Genomic DNA, 7,656 nt, shown 5'->3' with positions numbered 1-7,656 from the left:
CTCCCCCTCCACGTGGAGCAAAGTCTCTGATTTAGACCCCCTCTAATCCAAAGATAAGCCTATCTTTTGCACTTCTTTTAGCTGGGAGGTCCTCTAGGCACCTGGGAAGGCTTGACTGGATCCATTGGGCCATAGTGCCCAAGGCCCTCCAGGTGGCAAATTCCCTCTAGACAGAGGATGCTCTGTATTCGAATTTTGCAAATTTTTTTCTTCTTCTTCATCCTTCAGTGGGACACCACTTAGATGAATGTAGCTACAGGGGGGATTTCCTTTGGCTTACTGGCATGCAGTCCCAACTCCCATCCTATGGACTACTGAGCTGCAATAGCACCTGGTCTTTATAGAATCTGGAAGATCAAGAAAAGTTGTACTTTCTGTATGTATCTGAGTGTCTGTGTAAAATCTCTGGTTCTGCCACCCTGTAAGATTTAAAATGCAGCCAGCCAGAAAAGAAAAAAAAGCTGTACCTGGGCTAGAAAGATTGATGGTCCCTTAAACAAAGGTTTTTGAGAAAAAAAAAAAAACAAAACCAACCCCCCCTCCCCTTCCTTGGACTCCAGCCAAGTTCTGGAGGTGGAGAGACAGACAGAAAAGGAGGAAGTGGAAACTTCTCCCCTAACATCTATCTAAGAGAAAAGGGGTCACTTCATTGATCAAAGAGAGGCAGGTTTTAAAGCTGCATTTTGAAATACGACTGGCACTTAACCTTTTCCTGGGTCACAGAAAGAGAACTGTGTAATATCATTGGGAATATAGATCCAGGTAATTGAATTAATTTTAGTTATATTTTAAGTGAAATGTCTCTCCTAATCAGAATTTATTATACTACTTAGCATTAAGATAAATTGGGAACATATATAGATCTGAAAAAGAAATTCCTCAGAGACAAAGCTTTGAGGTCTCCAGTATGGGGAAGAGGGGACTAGGTGACACCAGACCTTTTCCAGGGTCCCACTCATCTTGACCGGCAGGTTCAAAGCTCTCACTTTCAAAAAATTTTTAAGGAGTGGACACAGAGGTGAAGTTTACTTGAGCAACAGTTCCAAAAACCAATCCACCAAGATTCTCTTCCCTGTGGTCCTACCTCTGACAAGGCTATGCCTAAGGTGCCTTCTCACTGTGGTCCAACTCTGACCAGACTGGGGCCAGAGTGAAAAGTTAGAACCACTAAGATTCTCTTCCTCATGGTTCCAGCTCTACCCAGGCTAGAGTTAGAGTGCCTTCTCCCTGTCATCCTGACTCTGACTTACCTAAGGATACAGTGAAAGATTAGAGCCATTAAGATCCTTCACCCTGTCATCTTGGCTCTGCCTGAGCTCATGTTGCAGTGAAAAGTTAGAAGAATAGTAGGGAATTTGAGCTAACCTCCCCCACCTGGCAAAAGGAATGAGGGGTAGGTACAGCAGGAGATGAACTTTTCCACTGTCCATACTTTTAAATTCGATTGAGGTGACCTCTTTCTCTAAGGGGCTAATTTGAGGATCTTGTGGCAAACGTGTGACTATATGTGATTTCTGCCACTTTACTTTAACTTTCTTAACTTCTGCCACTTAACTTTCTGTTACTTACCAGTGTTTCTAGAATTTTTTTAGTGATTTTTCAGTACTGGCCCCATAGGTGAGGCCTTTGGATTGATGGAATTAAATGTGATGTGGGTGAGTTTTTGTAAATTTGCCTTTACAGTGCTCTCATACTCCAAAATACCCTTAGAGGATCTCAGACAACAAAGGAAACAGGCATCACTGATGGATTATTTCAAGCTGATATGTCCTTTGCCATCTCCAAAGCCATCCACCAGCGTTCACTGCAGTGACAGAATATCAGAGGTGACATCTAGAACTTGTCAGGCTCAGTGCTTTCTGATAGCCATGGCTAAAGTCTTAGCAACCTCACACTTGGTCTTCAGAGGGTGATCAAGGTAGAGAGGTTTACAAGCAGTATAGTATAAAGTACAACTCTGCTACATCACCATCCGACAAAGTGGAAGGCAAGATTCAGGTAAAAAATGGTTTCCTTTTAAGAATTTTGTTTGTTTTACAGTATTTATGTTATTACAGATTTTATGGGCTATGAAAAATGAATGTTTTCTGAAGTCACTTTTTTCAATTAAGATGTTCGCACAAAAGTTCACAGAGTTCTAGGGAATTACTAGCAAGAAAAAATGTTTTGGATGTTACTAATTTTATTTTGTGTGCTGCATTTTGTGGGTTATTTCATGGTGGCTGTGCTAGGAAAAGTACATATCAGAATTAATGTCTTGTTACAAAGAATTTGGGGCAGAAAAGTGTATTTTTCGGCACTCTCTAGTGAAAGATTACACAGAGAGAGAAACACTAGTGAATAACCCTGTGAATGAAAAGGGGTTAGGAATGAAGATCCTCTGGTCCCTACTTCCATCCATAGGAATGGCAGCATTAGAGAAGTCTACTAGAAACCCATCACTTGAAATTGAGAAACCTGCCCAGGTCACAAATAAATCCATTTCCTCCCTCCAAATTGAGGTGGATCCCTTTGCACAATTGGCCTTACAAAATCTCATGGTTCTAGATTTTATCACAGCATCACAAGGAGGAGCCTGTGCTATAATCAATCAATCTTGTTGTTCCAATATTAAATTGTCGGGAAATTGTCATTCGTGAAATTCAACAGGTTACAGCAGAGATGCAACTGCCTGAACCAAATGAACCTTGGTCTAATTCTTCCTCCTGGTTCATTTGGATATAGGCTAAGTCGTTATTCGCCACCGTAGTTAAATAAGTCCTTTTTTGCTTTAGGTATGATTTTTAATCTTTGACTTAAGTAGCAACTGTTACCCTAATCTGTGCGAAAGAGTGACAGACATCTAGTGCTCTTTTCTTGGTATGCAATCCTGATTCCGATAATGAAGCTATGATAAACTTTATAGATCTGGCTTATAGATAATTGATTCGTAGGGGAGTGGGCTGACCTCTCCCTGATTAATCAAAGAGGGGAAGGATGATATAGAGTGAAGACCAGCAGCAAAATGGAGTTGGTTTAGTGTGGGAATCAAGAGAACCAATTAGATTCTGTCTCATGAACACTGACTCTATCTTGTGCTGACACATGTATTATCCATGTATTTCTGCAAGTCATCTATGGGAAACTAAATGGTATAAGTTATCTGTTGTTTCAGAAATGCAAGTGGATGCAACTAAGCAGCACCTCTCAAAACCTACTCACCCCACTCGAAACTCGACTAAAACTTACTCTTCTGGGGCAGCTAGGTGGTGCAGTGAATAGAGCACGGTCCTGGAGTCAGGAGGACTTGAGTTCAAATCCGGCCTCAAACACTTAACACAAAGTCTAGCCGTGTGACCTTGGGCAAGTCACTTAACCCCAATTGCCCTAACTCCCCCCCCTCCAAAAAAGCAAAAACCCTAAAAACCTATTCTTTCTCCCTCCCAAATTGGAAAGCCCCCAATCTTTCCTCCAATTAGAAATCAGATTATCTAATTTTGTATCCGGTGTTGTATCCTGTTAATTGTTTTCTTTTAATTAACTGGTTTTATTTGATTGTTTTAAGTACATAAAAATCTGTCTCCCCCTGTATTCAGGGTCTTTGCACTGATTGGAGAGTCCATTGTGCCCATTTTGCTAAAAAATTGTGTAGGCTGTATTGTTCTACAAATCATTATATTATGTGTTATAAATTATATTGTTATATTATGTACTATTTCAAATATATTATAAATAATTACATATTATTATAAACTGTGACATATAAAAAGATTGAGAGATAGTTTCAGGGTAATTAATCATTTTATCAGTCATGCTAGCATATAAGGGGTCAGTGACACTCTCAAACGCCAAAGAGGAATAATGGTGGCCTCTCTACTCTTACGTGCCTTTGGATGAATGGGTTATTTATCAGTGTTACTGATAAGTGGCAATCGGGTCTGACTGGCTAACAATTGGTTGGTTGTTGTCCTTTGTTCTCAAGGAGGACCAAGATGTTAGAGTCAAGTTACCAATAAGAGCTCAGAATTCTCTACCAGCGGTCAGGCATGAATAGTCCATGTGAACACTTGGGGTGGATTCTCTAACTTTGCGCACCTCACATTTCTTTTCAGCTACTTCAATTCTATTTTGCTCATACAGCACAACACTTTCTCTGATGAGGGCACGAAATGATGAGCAGTCCTGTACCAGTGTCTCCCATATCACACAATCAATTCTAAAGCTCTTGAGAGACCTTGAGAGTTTCCTTGTATCACTTATTCTGACTGCCATGTGTGCACTTGCATTGTGTGAGTTCTCCATAAAATAGTCCTTTTGGCAAGTGTACGTTTGGCATTTGAACAACATGGCTGCCCATCAGAGTTTTGCCCTTTGAAGCAGAGTTTGAATCCTTGGCAGTTTAGTCCAAGAAACCTCAGTGTGTGGTACCTTATCCTGCCAGGTGATCTTCAGAACCTTCCTGACAATTCAGATGGAAGCGATTCAGTTTCCTGGCATGGCTCTGGTAGACTGTCCAGGTTTCACAGGCATACAACACAGCACGGTGGCTCTGTAGACTTTCAGTAGTTGTAAGTATTAACAAAAATTATGAGTAGAAATGTCAGTGACAACTTTTCAGAAATCTTTTACTGGAAAACAAATCCGCTCATTTACATTGATATTATTATGGTTATTACATAAGTATGGGAAATGGAAAGGATTTTTAGCAAATATGTGATTTTTTGTTTTATATTTAAGATATTTTATGTTATAAAATGGTAATAAGTCCTTGATTTCAACTAAAAACATGAGGTAATAAAATTATTTTCATGGTTTTATGAAAATGGCACCAGAATGCAATTTTTTTTTTAAAGACAAGAGGGGTAGGGAGGGCATCTACATGAAGGTTGGAACACCAGGTCCAGGAAGTAGTGTCAAGTTGGGGGGGGGATTGGGAAGAGAGATGTAAAGGTAAGTATAAACAAAATAAAGTCAAAACCATCCCCATCTCTCCCCCATGGCAGTAGTAAATGGGGACATTAGACTAAGTCTTTTATAGCAAGGCACACTTAAGAAGCTCAAGATTCTAAGAGGCAGACATTACCAGGATCATATAAGTTGAAGAGTATGGGTTCATCTTGAACCTGTAGAAATTCTAAATCCAGGCTCTTACGACTCCCTCTGATTTCATGGTAGAGGCTCAAAGTCTCTGGTGGGCAGTAACTTCAGGGTGGCACAAATCTTACCTAGGGCCTTTAGACACCTTTGAGCACCTCAGCCAAGAGGGCAGGAGTTAAGGGCTTCACAGACTCTTGAAAGAGCATATTGATTGTACACGTATAGTCAATATCAGATTGCACGCCATCTTGTTGAGGGGGGAGGTGAGGGGAAAATGTGGAACTCAAAATCTTATAAAAGTGAATGTTGAAAACTAAAAATAAATTAATTAAATTTTTTAAAAGCGCATATCTGTGGAAGGGACTTCATAGATGCCAGTGAGCCACAGCCCCTATCTCTCCACTGTCCCCTAAAGGAACACAGACTCCCTCTGAAAAAACAACCCTCCATCTTCTTCCCAGCCCCAGGAATGGGAAGGGCTCTAGATTCATTTAGAGAGCTACTGTTTCCATACCAAACTCTGCCCTTAACCACTAGTTTGACTAATAGGTCATTTAATCTTCTCATCAGTAATCAGAAGGTGGGATGGTGGGGTTTAAAGGGTAAAATCAGAGTGCATAATCTTTCAAGGCACAACGGATAGAGGGCAGGGACCTGAAGTCAGCAAGACTCATCTTCCTGAATTCAAATCTGGCCTCAGACACTTCCTAGCTGTGTGATTCTGTGCAAGTCACTTAACCCTGTTGGCCTCAGTTCCCTCATCTGTAAAATGAGCTGGAGAAGGAAATGGCAAACCACTCTAGGATCTTTGCTAAGAAAACCCCAAATGGAGTCACTGAGAGTCAACACAACTGGACAACAAATCTTTGACATGCCTCCCAGTCTTTGATAGTCTCTGATACTGTGACCTCGAACAAGTCCCTTCTCTTCTCAGTTTCTTTATCTGTAAAAACAAAGGGACTGAGCTCTGTCACCTTTAAAATAAGGGCAAGTCAGTGTATTATAGTAGAAAGAAGCAGGGGTTTCAAATCACAGGGCCTGGGTTCAGATCCCTGCTGTCACTTTTTACCTGTTGGAATATGGGCAAGTCACTCGGACCTGGTTACATGCAAATGAGAGGCCTGGACTGAAGGATCTCTTCAACCCCATGGGGTTCTAAAGTTATGATTCTTGGTCGCTTTAAAAAAACATTTCTCCCTAGCTTCAAAATGCTATCCCTGACAGTTTTCTCCCCAGCCCAAGGACACTATGCCTAGCAATAATTCATGAGTGGGCCCCAGTAATACAAAGTACCTTTCCCCATTACAAGAACAAGCTGACCTTTGAAGAAATTCTCTTGTAAAAACAAGACTATCTTATAACGACAGAATTATCATGTATTGATTCCCCAATTTATATTCAATCCAAAGGTCAAGCTATTATAGTCATCAACTCTCAAAGCTATCTTGCTACAGACGTAACAGACCAAAAATACAGCCCTGGAAAACCCCTTTCCCTGGTTTCCAGTAGTGAATGAAGCCTTTGAACAAAGTTCTAGATTATTGCCTAATTAGCATATCTTCCAGATAATCCATTCCTTTTCCTATAGAAGCTTTACCGTCATTCCCGTTAAATTGCAAATTCCTTAAGGAGCCCTCCCTGCTATATTGTCATTACAATAAAATCTTGCCACCTTTACTTAAAGAATGTTTGAGTCTGTGAATTCATTCCAGAGGACCCTCTCCTGCACTCTGGCCTTTTAGAGGTCCCTAAACTCTGGTCTTTGCAGAGTCCCTGGACACCTCCTCTCAAATCTCATCACTTCCAGTGAAGGCATTTCAAGATCCTTGGACCCTTCCCTTCTTTACAATCTGGGCCTGGGTAGGGAGCTACATAAACTCAACTTGTTTTGCTTCCTCACACCTCCCTTTCCAGTCCTTTGGCTCTGACTCCTTGGGGAAGGAGAGCCCTAGTTTCCCCCTCCATAGTATAGGAGATTATGCTCCAGAGAATACCTTCTGGCTCCATATCCCCTAACATGCTTTCCTTTTACCTAGCTCCTGGCAGGCTGAATTGGCCAGGTAAACTTGTTTCATCTTCTGTAGTAAGTCAATCGATCACTAAACATTAAGCAGCAGCACTCCAGTAAATCTGGCTGAGTCAGGTTGAAGGTAACTGACAGGCCTCTATTTACCCCCAGGCATGAGAAGACTGCCAAATGGTAGGATGAGGGCAATTTGTTCTGATGGCCATGAAGCAGGTGCTGTCACTTAGCACTTGTTCAGAATTGAAGATGCCCAGGTCATCCCCTGCATGCCGGACTCTCAACCATCTTCCTGACTTTGCCTTGCCACTTGGATGACTTGGATGACTCTGGAACATAGGGAGGCTGACAACTTTGGGCAGCTCTACCTCATTTAAATCCGATTCACCCCCAGATGTCTTTGGTCCTCGTCAAAAATGAAGGACGAACATCACGTGTCAAGCACTATGCTAAGTTCTAGGGGATATAAATAGGGGAAAAAGAAAATCTCCAGCCCCTATCCTCAAGGAGCTTACATTGTAAAGGGGAAGAAACATGCCAAGAAACAGAAAGCTACA

This window comes from Petaurus breviceps, unplaced genomic scaffold (assembly GCF_028583685.1).
Source record: "Petaurus breviceps papuanus isolate PSGF00001 unplaced genomic scaffold, PetGlider_PUasm1.0 456, whole genome shotgun sequence".
In the NCBI taxonomy this organism is placed as follows: domain Eukaryota; kingdom Metazoa; phylum Chordata; class Mammalia; order Diprotodontia; family Petauridae; genus Petaurus; species Petaurus breviceps.
This window is presented reverse-complemented; position numbering follows the sequence as displayed.